The sequence below is a fragment of the Apteryx mantelli genome, chromosome 2 (assembly GCF_036417845.1).
Source record: "Apteryx mantelli isolate bAptMan1 chromosome 2, bAptMan1.hap1, whole genome shotgun sequence".
NCBI lineage: Eukaryota > Metazoa > Chordata > Aves > Apterygiformes > Apterygidae > Apteryx > Apteryx mantelli.
Window position 1 is genome coordinate 50,604,275 of NC_089979.1, and position 18,579 is coordinate 50,622,853.

The 18,579-nt window shown below is 38.9% G+C and overlaps 1 protein-coding gene across 5 annotated transcripts in view; it reads left to right on the forward strand.

Annotated features, from left to right (window-relative positions):
* The window catches only part of ZNF521 (zinc finger protein 521), a 233,195-nt gene that overhangs the window by 1,333 nt on the left and 213,283 nt on the right, over positions 1 to 18,579 (forward strand). The gene's annotated exons all lie outside the window — the stretch shown is intronic.

Sequence of the window (18,579 nt, forward strand, 5' to 3'; positions counted from 1 at the left end):
CCGTCCTCGCCGTTTTAAAAAAAATAAAGGGGGAGGGAGGAGGGCAGCCCCCCCCCCAACCCGAAATGGCCGGCGCGACCCAAACTCGCCGCACTTGGAGCGCGGTGGAAAAGTTGCCGCCGGGCAGCGCGGTGACAGCCCGCGGCGGCGCGCAGCCCCGCGCCAGGGCGGCCGGGCAGCGGCGGAGCCGCCCCGCTCCAAGAAGTGATTTTAAGGAGGGGAAAGAAAAAAGAAAGAAAAAAAAAAAGAGAGCGAGCGAGGGAAAGTTGCGGGCGCCCCCGCTCCCCTCCCCCGCGCTGCCGCGGAGGGCCGGCTCCGCGCGGCCGCGGCGGGCGAGGGAAGTTTCGGGCTGTGCGCGCCGCCGGCCTCGACCCCGTTCCCGGCCCGCGGAGCGCGGGCGGGGGTGGGGCGGGCGGCGCGGGGCCGCCGCCGGGGCTGTGCAGGAATGTGGCGCCGGCCATCACGTGAAGCGGCCCCTGGCCCCGCCGCCGCCGCGGGGGCATGTGCGAGGGCCAGCCCGGGGGGCGAGCGCAGGCATGGCGGGCGGGGGAGGGGGCCGCAGCGCGGAGCCCCAAGTAGCGGGGACGCGACGCAGAGCCGAGGCGGAGAGGGGGAGCCGCGGCCCCGCAGGAGGACAAAGGGCGGCTTGTGAGGCTGCGGCGGGGCACGGCGGCGTCCCGGCCCGGGGCGCCCCCTCCCTCCGCTCCGCGCGGCCGCCCCTCCGCCCGCCGCGGCGCGGGGCCTCGCCCCCACCCCCCACCGCCGCGCGCGCGGGGAGCCGTTGGTCGCCCCTCCGCGCGGGGAGCCGTTGGCCTCGGTGTCCGCCGGAGCGGCGCGCGGGCACGGGCCGCTCCCCGCCTGCGCGCGGGGAAGGAGGCTGAGGGTGGCTGTCACCTCAAATAAACATCTTCCCCGGGATGTATGTATTCGTTCTGGGTCGGTCCGCACATTGCAGTGAAGTTGAGTAAAGCATAAGTTACGTCAGGTCAGAATATATATTAGTTATCTTCTTTTCTTTTTTTTTTTTTGGGGGGGGGGAAGGGGGCTGAGGGAGAAAGGCCTGTTAAACTGATGGTAACTTTTGAAGTCTGGAGGGCTGCGAGTGCCTGGGCGAGCCTCGAGATGGGCATGCAATTTTGAACAGTTTCGTGACTTGCAGCAGGCCTTATTTTCTTCTCTGCTAGGCTACTGTAAATCAGGAGTTAAGTGCCTAGAAACCAGTGTAATTTCGTAGTTAGAAAGCAGGAGCTGGGTCTGCTTTTATGGACTTGTACATGAGGACCTGGCAAAATTGCGTTTCATTCGCTTAAAGCAACTCTTTCCAGGAGTTCCCTTTTCAAAGTCTTCCTGTTGACTTCAGTGAGCTTTAGAGCAGGCTTTTTTTTTTTTTTTTTTTTTTTTAACTCTCCAGATATTTTAAAAGGGAATAAAGGGTGCCTTGAATTTACTGCTTTACCTGCTGCTGTAGTCTGTATCTAGTTTACTGAAGTTTGTGCAGTTTAGTAGTGCTTTTGTTTGGCATCTCGTGAAGAACAAACGTGCTGCTCTTCACTTACCTTTTAAAAATGATACCACAATGAGAGTTCTGTTGATTGTGCACACATTTATATTCTGAGCTTCCCAGGGAGGATTTATTTACATGCACATAGGAGTTTCAGAGCCAGTAGGAGAGCGACAATTAGCCATATTTGCAAAAAGATGCTGGGAAACTTTAACTGAAGGGTAGTCTTAGACCTCCAAATATTTAAGTGCAGATGAACAAATGCGCAGAATTAATTGGCAAACAGTATATTGTTCTTCTGTTAGACATTAGGAATGTTTTGCTCATAGTTATTTGTTAGAGGCATTACAGAAAGGTTTGTTTCAAATATCTTCCTGTAAACATCACACTTAATTTAAAACAAAAGATACAGCTTCCATTTTACGTGTAGGTATGGGCTTACCCTTCCTTCTGTACCAGTAGCTTAAGAGTCCCTAAAACGGGAAAACAGCAACATTGTACGATTCAGATGGAGTAGCTTGGATTTGCTGACAATAAACTACTGATGTAAGAAAACTGCTTAATGTTCAGGATAGAGATGAAACACATTTCTTTACAGTATCTTATTTACTATTTTTCAACTAAAAGCAGGTAGTAGATCAATCATCATCTGTAATTATTGCTGCAGTAATTACCTTTGGGGAGTAGATTATCATTCTTGGTGGCCTTTATTCAAATATCCTCTTGATTTTCCCTATTTTATTTTTCTTGAATCATGTCCATTTTTGAGTGGATTAATAGTAAATTCTGAAACAGCTTGATTGTAAGATTTCCGAAAGGGCTAACAATATGAATCGTCTGAGAAGTATAAAGATACTTGTAGAGACATAGCATTTAAATTCATTGATAAGAGTCTTCCCATCAGATATTACATCTTCATTTTTAGTGAAGAAACAAAAGCTATAAGTAGTGTTGCAAGATTTTCAACTGTGACTAAAATGCAACATTTACTTAAATTCCTTTTTTCTGAAGTATTACTGATTAAGTCGGTACAAAATATAGTTCTACAGTTTAAAAATAAACAGTATTTCAAATTGCTTCTCTGAAAAACTATTCTTTGAATTTATGTAAATGAGTTTTTAAACTCATGAGTGCTGTTTCACATCTAAATAAAATATGGAGTTACACATTACATTTCCAATTTGTCATGTACTTAGCAACCCTTTCTGGGGGGAAGATATAAGAGATATTTTTGATATGTCTGTCACTTTTGATAACTTAATTTGAAACTTATATCTTTGGGGAATAGTGATACAAGGCAGGTAAATACATTAAAACAAAATGACAATTGAATTTTTTTATATTGAACGCATGAAACTAATGTTCATCTGAAATAGTGGGTGTTAAGAAGTCGCTAATGACTAAATTTCATCTATTTTTTGAAAATATACTTCTTTTGAATTACCCTGGCTTCTGTTTACATTTCTTTCCTTTTTCTTTTTTGCTCTTTTTTTCTCCTGCTTTGGTTTGCTGCCAACTTTGGTCTGACTGTCCCCCAGCTCTTGCTGATGATTACATCTCAGGTTTGGACTTAGGAAAGAAAAAAGGCACGGCCAACGTTAGATACGCCGTCTACAATTTAAAAATAATAAAAACATCTATCCAAGAAAAAATAAAATCCTAATTACTGTCTGTGAAAAGCACTGTTTCCTAAGAATATTCTACAGGGCTGTGGCAAAAAAAAAGACTGAAAGAAAGAAAATTACTTTTTTTAACATTTTAATTTGAATATTTTACATGGCTTTAGGAAGGAGGAAGAAAAGTTCAACTGCCAGGTTCTTTTAGGTAGAGGAAGGATCAGTTGCGTCAGACTCATCGGTCCTGACCTATATTTCATTTTGCTCATTAATTTATTCCATTTCCTTGGCTAGTTTCTGCAAAAAATCTCTATTATATGTCATTTATCTGATCAAAACTGCCTAATACATACATTTGGCGGAGAGGAGGGGGAACGGGAGAAAAGCAGGTGGAGGAAGATAAGTCAGAGATATGATACCCATATTTAAAGCCCCCAAAGAGCCACTCTGCAAATGAAGGACGTTGAAGAACGGCAATTGGTATGACTCTCTTAACCTGGAATACCTAAGGGCAACACCATTCCCTAAGTAAAACCATACTGGAGACCCCCTGAGATGAGAAAGCAAAGGGAGGGGGGAAGAGCAGCTCATTTGCATCTTGTTTAACTTGGCTATTTGAATAGCAAACCCTTTTTGTGTCTTGGCATGCTTTGTAGATATCACACTTAGGTTACTAACACCCCCCCCACACACACACACACACACACCCTTTTTTGGTTTATGGGTTTTTAGTTTTGGGAGGGCTTGAGGATTTTCTTTTGCCCTTACTAATGGCTTTTGATGAGAAGTTATTCATTTAGAAACAAATCAAAGTTATGAAAGTAGAGTCGCTTGTGAAGAAAAGCAGATATTCTTTATACAGATCTGAATGAAAATGCAGTCCTACTAAATTTTAAACCTACATTTCTCTAAACTAAAGTCAGGTTATATTCATTATGTTAAAGTCACTCATGAAAAATCACTGAAATCGTAGGTGTTAGATAAGCCATCACAAAGAGCGTAGCATAGCCCCACACATTTAATAGACACACTGATCTCTGAAAGTAACCTTTTTTTAAACTTTCTGATTTTGGTGTTGCTTCCAAGTAAATTTTTGTTTGCTGGAATTTTGTGTCCTGCATTTGCCTGTGGTAATAAAATTACTGAATGTTTAGTTCCTAGAAAGATGAGAAGGAAAAATTTATCTACTGTACTGCATATCTGTGTTCTGCTTAAAACAGACTTGATTTGAAATATTTGGCAAGCCCAGAGCATTTCTTAAAGTTGTGCCCTCTTTTTAAGGAAACCTAAGTACCCATTCCGTCGTGGCTGAATTTTAACTGCAACTCAATTTATGCAAGAGTGTTGGTGGACTGAGTAAATGTAGCTGTGTTTTAATGTGACTTGTTTTCTCATCATAAATTTAAAGCTAAAGGATGTTTCTCGTACAGAGATGCAGATGGTATGGTGTAGTTCTATGAAAGGTAGACTAGTAGTGGATTAAAACAAAAAACTAACTTAATAGCAATGACAGTTCAGAGAAAAATTGACATTCAGATCCCCTTCAAACAGTAGCCTTTACATTTCTGTGCATCTGTCAACTAGTTGAATGTTTATTCTCAGCCCCCAGCCCTTCCCGGCCTCTGAATTACATGGACTAGACTCTAAAGTCGTTAGATTGTCTGCTGATTAGACTATAATCAATCCAGCATAAACAAAAACAGCAATTAGTATTGGCATAATTTCTGTGAACTTGACTTAAAGTTCCAGTGTGACTGGTCCAAAGAATTTTTTCTGAACGGACTGGTTTCAGGAACTCTGTTATTTTGGCATCATCATCTTATAGGGAGGGAACAAAAAATTCATAAGATTCCATTTGGCCTGAAAAGCAAAAACATCTGCTTGATGCATGAGTGGATTGCTGGCTTGCATTTGGCCATCCAAAAAAGGGTAAAAATTAAGATATTGAACATAAAAGCATACATGAAAAAAAACAAATTACAAAGAGAATTTAAGATTAGCATCTTTTTATAATGCAGGGTATTTATAGTGTTCTTTTTCTGACATGCCCCTGCTCCTTTACACATTAAAAAAAAAAAAAACATAACAACAAAAATGTCCCTAACCTTTAGTAATTTTCATTGACACTGGCAATGGGTAATGGTATTGACCGACTTGATTAGCTTTAGGGTTGCAGTAATGCTACCCTTTCGCTTTTGGGGCCAGCGTGAGTTTTATTGACCATCACCATCTATTTCCTAAGGGCAGGTACTATTAGGAGTGAGCATTGTAGATTTAAACAGTTACTGGTTGAACTGCTAGTTTTCATACAGGTAAAATCTTAGTGGCAAAGATATATTAAGAGGTTTAAAATTACTATGTGTTTGGTTTGATTTGGTTTGGTTTTCCCTAGTTGCTGTTAACTTTCCCTAGTTGCTGTTAACTTGTGTAACAAGGGAAGCTGTCAGTATGGAGGCACTTTCCTAAGGTGTGTAGGATAATGTTATCCACCATGATCTAAGATGTCTTGAAAGGCTTTATATTGCTCTGTAATTCATTCTGTCCAGCATACAACTGGTTTAATAGCTCTCATTTCTTTGTTATGAAACACATGATTCAGTATTTAGAAACTCACACATTCTGAAAAGTCTTTCTCTTAAATATCTGTAAATGAGAAAGGATCTAGAAGAACTCTTAGCATTTTATGCAAACCATATAAATTCAGTGTTTTTCTCTGTAAAACTGAAAATAAGCTAGTTGGGGCTGACTTTGTAAATTGACTAAAATATAGTATAAATACTGATACCTTATTTAGGACAGACCTCTTAACATCTTTTCCCAGATGTATTTTAAGGTTTCTGTTGGTTCCTGTGGAGCTGTCTGAGGTCAAAATCAATCCCAGTTCGGGGTTGGTAAAAGCAGTATTTCAGTTAATTCAGAACCATGTAATATATATGTATGTACATATTTTTTCCCTAAAGGGACAACATGTAACTCTAGGAAGAACTGGGCGTGTGTTATTTGGTGTTGTGAAAATGTACCTGTCTGCTTCCAAATATATTTTGCAATGTTGTTACTACAAAGCACTAAAGTTTCTAAGTTGCTCTCTTTGTAATAGCCAGATAGTGCAAGGGAAGCTTTTAAATACTTCTAAATCATTATGCAAGACTTGGCTTAGATTCTGACAAAAGATGAATGTGTGAAAACCAAGAGAGCTAGTAATGTTTGTTTTTGTTTTAACTTTAATTTTAGACAACTTGGGTTTTTAGCATGCACTATATTTCACCTCAAGTATGAGTAATTATGCTAGATTAGCAGTTATTAGAGATGAAAGAAATTCTGTTGGATGTGATCCTCCTAAATTTCAGTAGCTTTAGTTTTAGCCAGGATAATGATCAAGGAGTAGTTAGTCATATGCCTAGGGACTATACTGTAGCAAAAAAGATAGGGCTGATCTTGGGGGTATCACAACACATTATAATTAACGCTTTCATTCAGCCTTTCTACTTCACAAAAATTCTTCTTTCTGTTCTGTTCATGTCAGTGAGACTGCTAAAAATTCCCCTGTTCCAATGGAAAGACATTTAAAGCAGGACCACTGTCCTCCAGTATTTAGAATATTAGTTAACGCTGGTTACACTTCTTTTTTCCACCTTCATGTTCCTTTAGTTTCAAACACTTTTTTTCACTATACTGCATAGTTACTAGGGTTTTTCCCCCCTCTTTTTTTTCTATATTTAGTCTATTTTATCTGTGTTCTTCTAGTATGTGTGTGTTTCAGTCTTGTAGATTTTCCTTTAGCTAGAGCGATCCTGTGCATCATATACAGCAACTTTTCTTTGTACACTTGAATCTGTATAATGTGTACTCAAAAGGATTGTAGGATTGTTACTTATTCATCATGGCCAATTGAATTTTGGATTCTGGGGAGAATGTGTTTCGTTTGGGGTTTTTTTGGTCTTTTCCATCATGGGAGCAAGCCAGAGAGGTGCTTTCTGAGTAATTGATTTATCTGATACTTTCATTTTTAATATAGATACAATTACGTACAATGTTTATTTTTAAGGTTATGATTTTTAGTCCTTCAAACTCTTTTTAAAGTCACTTACATATCTGTTGACATAGTAACTTTTCTTCCCCCCTTCTTTTCATTAATGTGATAGGGGCCTTCTGTGATTCTTTAAAAATCAAGTATCAGGAACTAGTTAACTTTCTTATAAATTTGGAAGTACTAGGTATTAGTCAGACAGCCTCGTTCATGACTGAGGCAGACACCTTCATGCCCTAAAGACAAATGAACAACATGGTGATAGTGAGAGTATCAGCATTTTCCCTTCTTCCCGAACCCTGTTTTCAGAGAGCTTACTTATGCAAGATAATAGCCTGGAATAGGAATTTTGTCCTCCTTACCAAAAGGGAGCACAAAATACCACTCCAAGTTTCTCATACAGACACAGTTCCACACAAGCGCAGGAAGCAAAGTTGCTTTAAGTTTAAATGTCCTGGTTAACTTCACAATAGATGGCTTTTGTATATAATCCTTGAAGCTTGTTATGCACTATTATTAGGTTTTATTTTGCTGGGAAAAGATATTTCAGATTATGAATCTCAGATAATTGATTTTTAAGTTTGATTTTTTTCGTTCTTCATGTCTTTTGGTAACCTATCAAGTTCAACTTCTATTATTGACTCATTAACTTCTTGAAAGGAACTTTAAAAATAAAACCAAAAGAACTACTGTGTTGCTGGACCAGATGATGTGATGTTGTGAGGCAATGTCCTTGGGAAGCCTAGGCTGTGCTTTGGTCAACAAAACTTTCTCTGGCACTGAATTATGATGGCCTTTTTTTTTTTTTTTTTTTCCCCCGAGTCAATAGAATTTCTAACTTTGATAGTGGCAGTAGGAAGGGGGAGGGGAAGGGGGGAGTTAATTATTCTCCACCTCCAAACAATAGAATTGCAAGGAAGGAACTTTCTGATTCACTGGTTCCAGGACAACAGGATGTCAAGATGCATGCCTGATGTAACGTTTTTCACTCTGAAGATGGGTGGAGGAAAGGGAGTACTACTGGCCTGTGCGCGTAACTGCTGGGAAGGGATTGGATTATATGGTTATAAAGAGCTAGAGCATAGGAAAAGATTTTGTGATTTCTAGTGAAACTGTTGAGTAGAAGACTTACCAGTCAAATACAAATATAAATCAAGGAAGGAGGGGCCGAAAGCTCAGAAAGCTAGGTCCAGAAAAGGGCTCGTGTGTTGCAGGGCATGAGTATTGCAGTGCTTGATCTTCAGGTGGCTGGTTGCCTAGCAGAATAATGATCTTGCATTTGGTGCTTCATTTCTTCATATAATTCATGGGTAGGTTAGGCGTTTATGAATGCGACTGTTGAGTAGGAACTACCTCAAGAACACAGTATGAAATACTTGTGAAGAATAATGTGTCTTAGCTCCTCCTGTGTTCTAGACATAGGTACCTAACTTTGTGCAATAGGGTATCTTATAGTCAGCTGTCACCAGTCTGATGCTGCTTTTGGAGATAGGTGGGAGGTCCTTTCCTCCCCAGTGAAAGGATTTAAAGGGTCGTGGTGCTGCTGTTCCTCTCCCAAAGTTAGTTTGCTCTGCTAGGATGTGAGAGATAGGGGTTCTGTTCTCTGCTCTGTCTAAGGATATTTGAACCCATATCTCACAGGGAAGTACGTCAGTCACTACTACAGCAGCATATTATGGTGAGAGTGTGTGGCCCTTTTTACTTTTGCAGATGATGTTCCACTCTTCAAAAGTATACTTAAGTGTTCGCTGGGCAAGAGAGTGAGAAAGCATGCTCACACACAAGACTCGTGGCGCTAATGGTTTTAGTACCAGTGGAGAAAGGGGAGACCTGGGTTCTGGTCTGCTAAGTATTTAATGTAATCTATTTCTTGATGAATTATTTCACTGAAACTAGAACTGAAATCCAGGTTTGCCTCTTCCCAGGTGAGTGTCCTAACCACAAGGATATGGTGTCATGCTAATTCTCCATCTTTCTAGCTTAATGAATATTGTAGGTGAGGTAGGACAGCTTCAGCAGCAATGAATGAGTGTGCCTCAAGTCTGAGGGAAGGTACTCTTTCCTAGGAAACCCATGACACCAGTACAAATCCTCCTGATAGAGAAAATGTTGAGCTTGTGCCACCCACATCCTGGGTGAGTGATCTAACCAGTGGATATGGGCAAGAAGTGGAAAGAAAGATGTATTTCAACATACACATTTTCTGCTAGTATACTGTAATGACCAGGCGAGGGTATGAAAGCTCTGAAGAACAGCTGTAAAACTGAATCCAAAGCCAGGGCAGGCAGGAGGATGTTTAGTCTTTTACTAGCCAGCTGCAGTGGTCTTGGATTGATTTCAGCATTGAGCTGCACAGCACCGAGAAAGCCTGGGTGATAAAACCACAGGTGTTACCTGAGCTGAGTGGCGTCTGAGCAGAACTTCTGACAACTTGGATGCAGGATCACTTCGCTAGTTTTTGGGCTCTTGAGCTCCTTTGTCGTTAGGTCAACAGATCATGTTGAGTGTTGTTCTAGACAGAAAGTCATCTAGAACAGAGAAGAGAGTTTGAGGGATCAAGAAGAAATGTATAAAACCATGGTACACAGTAGATACAGCTCTCTGGTAAACCAAGGATAATTTTAATTGAAAGGAGGTGTTTTTGACTGAGGTAAATGTGTGTCATTAGGTAATAGAGCCAAGGAATGAAGCCATATTTTTATTTTGGCATTGGAATGGTGTCAAATGTCCCCAACTCCTAAAATTAAGCACCTCATTTTAAGCACATAAATAAATGGCTTAACTTTCAGAGGTAGTAGACATCTACAGTAGCCTTCACTGTAGGTCCTTATATCCCTTCCTTACATCTCCTGTCTTCAGATGTGAGGGTTTAAAAACATTGGTTGTCTGGAGATTCTGTGATCCATATATCAGATTGATTCAAATTGCTCTCTCTTGCTGAGCTCAGGTTTTTGTGGACAATGTTTAATTAATTTCCTATTTTCTAAGCATAATTGAAAAAAAAACAAGTCTGTAGGAATAGCAGAAATTCTTGGTTATGTACCTCTGAGGGAGCTTAGTTGATACAGATCTTCAATGTTTTGGGAGGAATCTGTACTCTGAAAGTGCTCCTGTTGAGTACTGGATTTGGTAATTAGGCTTAAAATTTATCTTAGCCTCCTGACTTTTTCCTCAAATGGACTGGATGTCCATGGTGACATTGTCAAAAATGGAGACGGGGTGCTCACTTGGAAACAGGGTACTCACTTAGAGACAGGGAGGATAGCTAAAAGTCCTGATCCCAGGACTAAGATTTGACTCCCAGAGTGACTCCCTCCTGCTTTGCTGAGTCTCACCATGGTCCTGAATTTGACCCAGAGGACCATTATTATTTATTGGATTGCATAATAGAGAATCTTAGGGATGTCTAGAACTTGCTTGAGGTTTATAAAAAGCTTTGAGATTCTTTGGAGAAAAGTACTTCGTAAAACATTGCCATTATTAGTTTATTTTAAACAATCAAAATATGTAGATGTGTCCTAAGCTTGTCACAAGATAATGATTAGGGAGACAGATTAGCATTCTGAGCAGGGTTAATTCATCTATTGGTTCAGCTATCCAGAAAACAATATCCCCCATCCCCAGCCTTGGGGATTCAGAAGAATTCTCCCTCTGTTGCAGGAAGGAGAGTCTTCTGCCTTTTCTGCACAGTGTTGTGTAAAGTTGGACATCTTTGGGCTGTCACATTTGGATACTGTCATCCATGATATCAGGGGTTGAAAGAATATCCAAAGGATTCCTTAAGCATAATTTTCTTCCAATTAAGTATATTTATTACTTTTATGTTTATGTGCTGCCTAGGAAAATACTTCTATTTTAGCATAAGAATAATATTTTCCAACCACTACAGTCTAATTGGGAGCTCCTAATTCAGTCTTTCTACAAGAATAACATTAGCGGGGGGGGAAACCAAGCTCAGTGTTGGAATAAACTAAAGAGAGGAGTAAAAAACATGAATGCTATGAGGGGTTTTGTCTTCTTGAAAAAGCAAATGCTGGAAAAATGCTTTATATAATAAGAATCTTCTAAGGCAAATAATCAACATAATCAACAAGATTTCCAAGTATTACTTTAAGAAAATACTGCTACAATGCAGTGTGTAAAACAAAAAAAAAAGGGGGGGGTATGTCACAGCACAAAGGAAAACAAATCAGAAACACAAATATTCATGTATATGATTAATAGGGTTTATACACAGGGCTAATTTTCAATAGAGTTTTAGAATGTAGATGTTTGAAATGCTAATTTGCAGTTGTATTTCTTTCCCAGCTCTTCTCACACTAAACTCATTGGGTGCATACACATTTGGGAGTCAAACTAGTAATCAAGTTTCTGGCTAATAGCTGATAGATGTATATTGGTATTGGGTGATGCTGTTCAGAAAATTAGACTTTCTTCATGGTTCTGACCTTTTATGAATGCTAGCTGTCTTAAAGGACATTATGAAGCAGCCTGAAATGTTTGTTGACTTCCAGGAGTCATGCATGCTACTGTTCACATGTGTGGCGTAGCTGGGTGTGAAAACATGCATTTGCATGTATTGGCAAGAAGAGTTTAACAGATGAGCCTTTCTTAGAGTACTGGTGGTACGCTAAGAAGTACCTAGGGAGAGAAGAAAGCAGGGAAAGGTGTAGCCTTAGCAGATGAGACATTAGCATGTGATCCTCCTGCATTTAATGCTTCTCTGTAACTTCCTTAATTTCAGTTTTGTATCCTGACTGCACCGTTATGGAGATGTATTTCCAGAGCATGTTATTGCGAAGTGTGAAATGTCTTCAAAATCTGTTGAATTTAATAGAGTTAGAGGATGCTTGGCACCTTCTGTAACTGGCCCTTAAATTTGCCTTCTGCTATGTGATTATCTAATCATACTTAATAGCTACATGTAGATGGTGGCAGTATGAATGTCCTCTTGATTTTTATGTGGACATGAGGAGGAAGGAGAGGAAAAGTATAAAGATGCTTCCAGAAATTACAGTAATTTGTAGGTACTGAAATAATGGCACACAGGTTTTATTTCTGTTCTGTCTGGGTAACTCAGTAAATTGTGTATTGATTATGCTAATACATCTAGTGTCTCTATTACTTGTCTGCAGGTATTATTCAAACATGTAGATAGAAGATGCACTTGGCAAAGTTACCATCCTAAGAAAAAGGCTTTTGTGCAAGATGGCTTTAAATTGAATTACTAATTGTATGCTAATGGCAATTTATAGATTAAGTATTGAGTTATAGGAAATGCAAAGTGCAAGTTAAAAATACATATTGTAATCTTGCTATCACCAACAATCTTAGTTGCTATATTAGGTTTATTTTCACATCTCTCAAGAAATATGTTTTAGGAAGGGATAAATCAATAGCAATCTATTTTTATAGTTTATTTTGGGATATGTGGTTTTTCCTGCTTTGTTTAACAAACTGAAAGAAGGCTCAGACATTTGGAGCAGTGTTTTTTTGTTTTATGCTTTAATTTATTAACCCACCTAGACTAGAAGAAAATAGACTTTTTTCAGTTATATTTTGCTTTTATTTTATTATATTTTGTTATAGCTCTGAAGCCATAAATTTTAGCCAGAGTTCTGCAAAAGGATTCCCTTTCAGTGAAAATGCCCCTTTTCACATTTCTAATTTTATCTATTTCTTTTCCATATGAGGTTTTTCCCAAGCATAAACCAGAAATGACTGGTGCTCTTCCTTAGGGTGCTAACGCTACAGATTAACTCTTCAGTGAAGGGGAAGCCTAGTCAGTCAGCGGAATATGAATGAGGTTTTGCAAGTTAGGAAATCTGCATATGTTTTTTACGAACTTTGTAAAATCTCCCTCCTTTATACGCCCGCCATGTGTCCCAGGACAAGAATCTAGGCAAAAGGGGTGAAATCTTCATTGGTCAGCAGGTGCTGCTGTAGAGCAGTCAAGAGATTAACTATTTTTAGGACCTCTATATCAATATTCCCACAGGTTTTCTTCATTGGATTGTCCTTCATGGTACTATTTGGATTTTTTGTTGTTTTTGTTTAAAAGCAGGGGTTGGTCTCAATGTTAACATTCACCAGCCTGGGCATGAGAGATGCTCTGAACTGAAACCAGGGTTTGCCTTGGACACTGACTGTCTGTACCAAAACTGAAGTATCCTAACCTTTTGCACAGCTACAACTTCTGTTTAGAGATGCATTTCTGCAGTAAAAATTTGAAAACTGGTATGTGTCCAAACCACAGGCTCTTATAATGGGAGATAGAATTGACATGCTGGAATCCTGTTTTCCCATGTTGAGATTTTCTTTAAAAAAAACACTCTCAAGAAGTGTGGTGCTACAGTTGTGGTGATCGGGTCTTTTTTAGAAATTTTACTTTTTGGATTTCTTGTTTGCTTTGTTTTTCAAAAGTTGCACTGGGAAAATATGTAGTAGGGAATTGACGATTTGTTGTTCTATGGAGCAGATAAGTCAACCAAGAAATATTTATACATCTAATAAAACAGTTTACCTGTGGTCAAAAACACATAATTGTACAGACAAGGAATATTGTTACTTTCCTGACAATGTTATTTCAAATGTATCTAGAGGTACTATTTAGCCATAACATCGCTTATTCATGGTCTGGCTTCATAAGCAATTGTTCTTATTTCTGGAGGCCTCTCCTTTTATTAGTATTCCATGACTTTTGTTATCTAGAAATTATCTTATCTTATGCTAGGATGTGGTAAATATGCTACTGAAGATGACACCCTCATGCACGATTACAGTCCTAGAGTATCAGTAATTTTGAAGCTTGAATTAATAATAATAGCACATGCATGCACTGTTTTATCTGCATATCATCCTTGTATTGTTGTATTTCATGCTAGTGTGACAGGAACTTCTCTGGTCAGCAAAATGTAAAGCATCTAATTACGTAGGTTTTGTTTAACTTTGCCTTCCTTTCATGAAAGGAAATGGTATAGTTAATGTTTGGGGAAGTTAATGTTGAAGTTGGCTAAATATCACACTACCTTTTATAGTCAGATGAGTTTAACAGTGACCTGATAGCTGAAAAAACACCAAAGTTTTCATAATCTGGTTGTGGAAAGGCATAAAGTGCTAAAAGGAATTTCTCTGTTACTACCAGCTGTAGCTTACTTAATGTAACAAATACCCATGTTGGAGGAATGATCTGACTCAGTGCAAATGAAAAATGAAATGCTGTTTTGTAGATTAAGTGTACCAATGCTAAGATTTCCCTTATTCTGGGGATTTTGTTGCGTGGTCTTTTTCTTCCCTTTTTCCTATTTCCCCCTAAATTAGGTTTAATATTCCCGACAAATACATCAGTCTAGTTGAATATTATTAGCAAGTCTTTATGCCATGGCTTGTTGTGACCTACTTGATTCTTTTGTGGCTCAGAATCCTTAAAGAGCTTAAACAACAGTTTAGAAAGATGCTAACCACAAAGTTACCTGCTCCGATGCTTGTTTCCTTTTTTTAGTGTGATAAAGGCATAGCGGTCAGTCTTTGTTCATCTGCAGACTTCAGCTCTTTTACCAAATCTTCAGACCCCTAAATAGTGGAGAGGTTTTAAATAATCGGTTTCACAAGGTATATGCTGGCACATTTTTGCATTACAAAAATGCACATGAAGACAATTCGTTAGGCAGTATCCATATTTGTTTGTTCCATTTTCAGACTTTAAAATGTTCAGTGTAGCTCTCAGTCAGCAGTGCAATCTGACCACGTTTTGGTACGCGCTCACAGCTCATTAGCAGTGAGAGATTCTGGTACTGCAGCTGGTGGCAGTAGTCGTTCAGTACAGAACAGCAGAAAGATAAACTCTTGCATTTTAATTTGCATACACTTGTATTTGTAAGTGCAGATCCACTTCAAACAAGCAGTTCTTGTTTACTTCTTAGTGGATGGCTGCTTGGTTTTGAAGTTTCCCCATGTGGGGAACAATTCTTGAAAAGTTTGTGTTTGGGCAGCTCAATTCCATCCTGAGCTTAAAAATAGTTAGAATTTTTAAATTGCCTTTTTGGACTGAGTTCAGACTTAAAACATGCATCATGGCTTGGTATTTCATTTATAGATATGTCTGCAATCTTTAATGTGGTTGATTAGCAGATACTGATGACCAAGATGAGTTTCCTTTTCAGGGGTGGAACTGGACTGATTTTTTGGTTTTAGAGTTTGTTCTTGAGATTGTTTTTTTGTAAATAGATCAAAAGCTGGGGATGGGCATAAATGGAGTCACGTTAGACTCCTTCAGAGGTTTCACTGGGGGCTTTGAGGGGGTCAAAAATGGCAGTATCTTTTTTTTTTAATGGTATACTAGTTGTATTCATTATTCTTCTTGTATTAATGAGTCTTACTGATCTGTGCTCCCCTAGTGCAAAATCTTTCTATTTAGCTTAGTTTGACCATGTGCTCCCTGAAGCTCTCCTTTTCATGAGCTTTTCCTATTGCTTTCTTTGTCTGACCAGTTTTCTTTAGCTGCGAGGGCTGCTGGAATGACTGCTTCAGCATAACAAAGAAAATCATGCAGTATTGCTACTGCTGAAGTACTTCATGGCTGCAAAATACATGTTCAAGTGAAACAGGCAGCTCACAAAGTCATATTTTGTGAAATATTTGTCTTATTCCAGGTCTTAGGAAAATTTATCAGATCTCTGTTGATGAGAAGAGTCTGCTTAACTAGCCACAACTCTGGGATAGAGATTGTTTACAGTCCTCCAAAGATTATACTTGACTCTCTTTTTCTAATGTATTCTCTGTTTTGTGTTTCTGGTATCCTTAGAGTGTCCTTACGAAAACTGGTGTTTTTTCTAGAAACCCAGATTCTAGAAACCACAAAGTTTATGACAGTCTTGAGACTGGCGGAAGAGGAAAAGAGGTAGCTGTGGAGTGTGTATGTGTGTCTCTTCTTTTGGATATATGTCTAGATTTAAAGAGTGACCCTGAGCGTTGTTTTCTGTTGTCCCAAGAACCAGGAACCTCCCCACCCCCCGCCAAAAAAAAAAACAAAAAACAAAAAAACTTGGGACTTTTAACTCAGTCTCATGATTATTTTTTGAGGTCTGAATTCTTGGGAGTTGGAAATATGTAAAAGTGCAGTCTTTCCCCTTTCAGATTTTTCCCCTGTGGAGGGAGAATGAATTCTTTTCTGTTCTCTAAATTCAAAGAACTCAGTCTTTGGGAGAATAGAAAGGAAGTGGTTCTGCCTTTTAGCTCTTCCCTAACTTTTATTTTGGGAGAGTCAATCTTACTTAGGCATCATAATCAGAGTGTACCAGCACAGCTCTCTAATTTTTCAAAGTAGCAGCAGAATGGCTCTTGTTAGGTTCAGTCTTGCCCAATAAGTTTTGAATAGTGAATCTGACAAGAATTGTATTGTTTTTAGTTCTACTGCTCTGGAAAGCTGTGAGCCAAGGGAAAGATGCTGGCATTGTGTATATAGTAAAACAGCATGGGGTTGGTTCTCCTTTGCAAGGCTGTCTGCACTGCTGAGATGTTTGCTACTGAATATAGGATTTTTTTTTTTTTTTTAAGGCTTACGTATGAATTAGCACACATATCTCCCCCATCTGCCAGGAGAAGGCTTTCACTTATCCATGTGGAGGGAACAAGTGGAATCTTCAAACCCAGAATTATTCTCTCATTTAGTTGCGTAATCGAATACAGTAGAGTGGATTGAAGAAAAATGTCCCAGAGGAAATTAGGTTTGTTTTTTAAGCCATGAAACCTATTTGGTCACTCTGTTTTCAGATGTATAGCTTCCATACAGCAAAGTATTCTGTTTTTGATCTGGTCTACACTTTTGCGCTTTGCAGTGGGCCTGTATTCAGCAAGCTTGTCTTGGCTGTGTTGTACAAGCATTACTGGCCTTCAGAACTGAAGCTAGTGTAAAGATGCTTGAAACTACCTACCTAACATCCTTTTTTTTTTTTTTTTTTGTTCTGTTTTTGTTTTGTCTACCTTTTTCTGACAGTAGAAGAAAATGAAACAGAGGACCAGCAGGCAGGTGTGGGACACACAGCCGCACAGACTGGTAATGCTAAATTCCTTCATTAGTGTTTGCTTCCTGTTTGACAACAGTGTGAGGTTTTTTTTTGTTTTGGGGTATTTTTGCAAAGCCCACACTCCTCCTCCTCCTGAGTTTCAACTTAGAATGTGTTTTTGGAGATCATGATGAAAAACTGACATTCCTTTCCTCTCACCTTTCAATTGCTGAGAATTAGAAATTCTGCCTTTTGTAGGTCAGCCAACTGAAAGGGAGATACTTACCTTTTAAAAGTCCACCATGTTTTTCTTTTTGTTATAAATAAACCTCTAAATCCCCCATGTAAAAACCCACCCTATGTCAGTTCAGATGAACTTGAATATTTATTTCATTTAAGCTATTTTCAAAATATGTGGATGAGGATCATTTATAATTGTTTGTATAATTTCTTAGCAGTCAGAGGCCCTTAATTTTAAGCCAGTGGGATCAGGTGGACAAATCTGTTAAGTCAGAATCGAAGTGAAATGTATTGTTAATAATCATGAAGAAATAATTGTTAATTCTTATAACAACAAGGGCTCTTTTGTTCTTGCAACTTAATATGATTGTGGGAATTCAAGAAATACATCACTTTTGTCTTTGGTACTGATTCCACAGAATTTTATCTGAAGGGCAGTACGGACTCATCTGAGTGGTCTTATTCGTTTTGCTGAGGTCACCTTTTGAAGTAAGGGCTGGTTCTTTAACAATATTCCTAGAAGACTACTCATCTCTGCCTGTGTGTAGTATGTAGGTAACTTGTCAAGAATATTTTGAGTTATTCCTCTTACAAAGGTGAAAAATGCAGTTAACTTTTGTTTGGCTAGGATGCTTTATATTTTTGTTGTGTAGGTTTGGTTTTGGTGATTACCTCCTTTAATAGGCTCTAGTGGCTCTGTAAGTAAATTGTATTGTTTAAAATGAGGAAATAAAAGTGAGAGAGTTCTCTGCTTTTTTGACAGAAAATTTCTCAAACTCTTCTGAGTGTACTTAAACTCTTCGAAAGTAGTTATGTATCCACTTAGTTATTTATAAACTTGAAAATGGAAAAAAAACCCCAAACTTGTACTGCTATAAACACTTCTAGTAGAAGAAATAGAGGACTGCAAAACTGGAGATCAATATGACAAGGAATGGTTGCTTTTCTACATTTTTTCTTAAAATAATTTTCAATGGTTATGTTGTCTTGTTAGTTTATTTATTCCCCATCATGTCCTGCATTGTCTCTGTCTGTTTCTAGGCAAGATCTGACATTCTGTTTCTCTCTATAGCAAGAATGTAATGCTGATATTAAAGAACAAAAAAACCTTCTGAAACAGCAAGTAGTACAGAAGGCCCACACTGTATACACACTGCCAGAAGTTTTTATAGTAATACTTTGTGTCTAAGC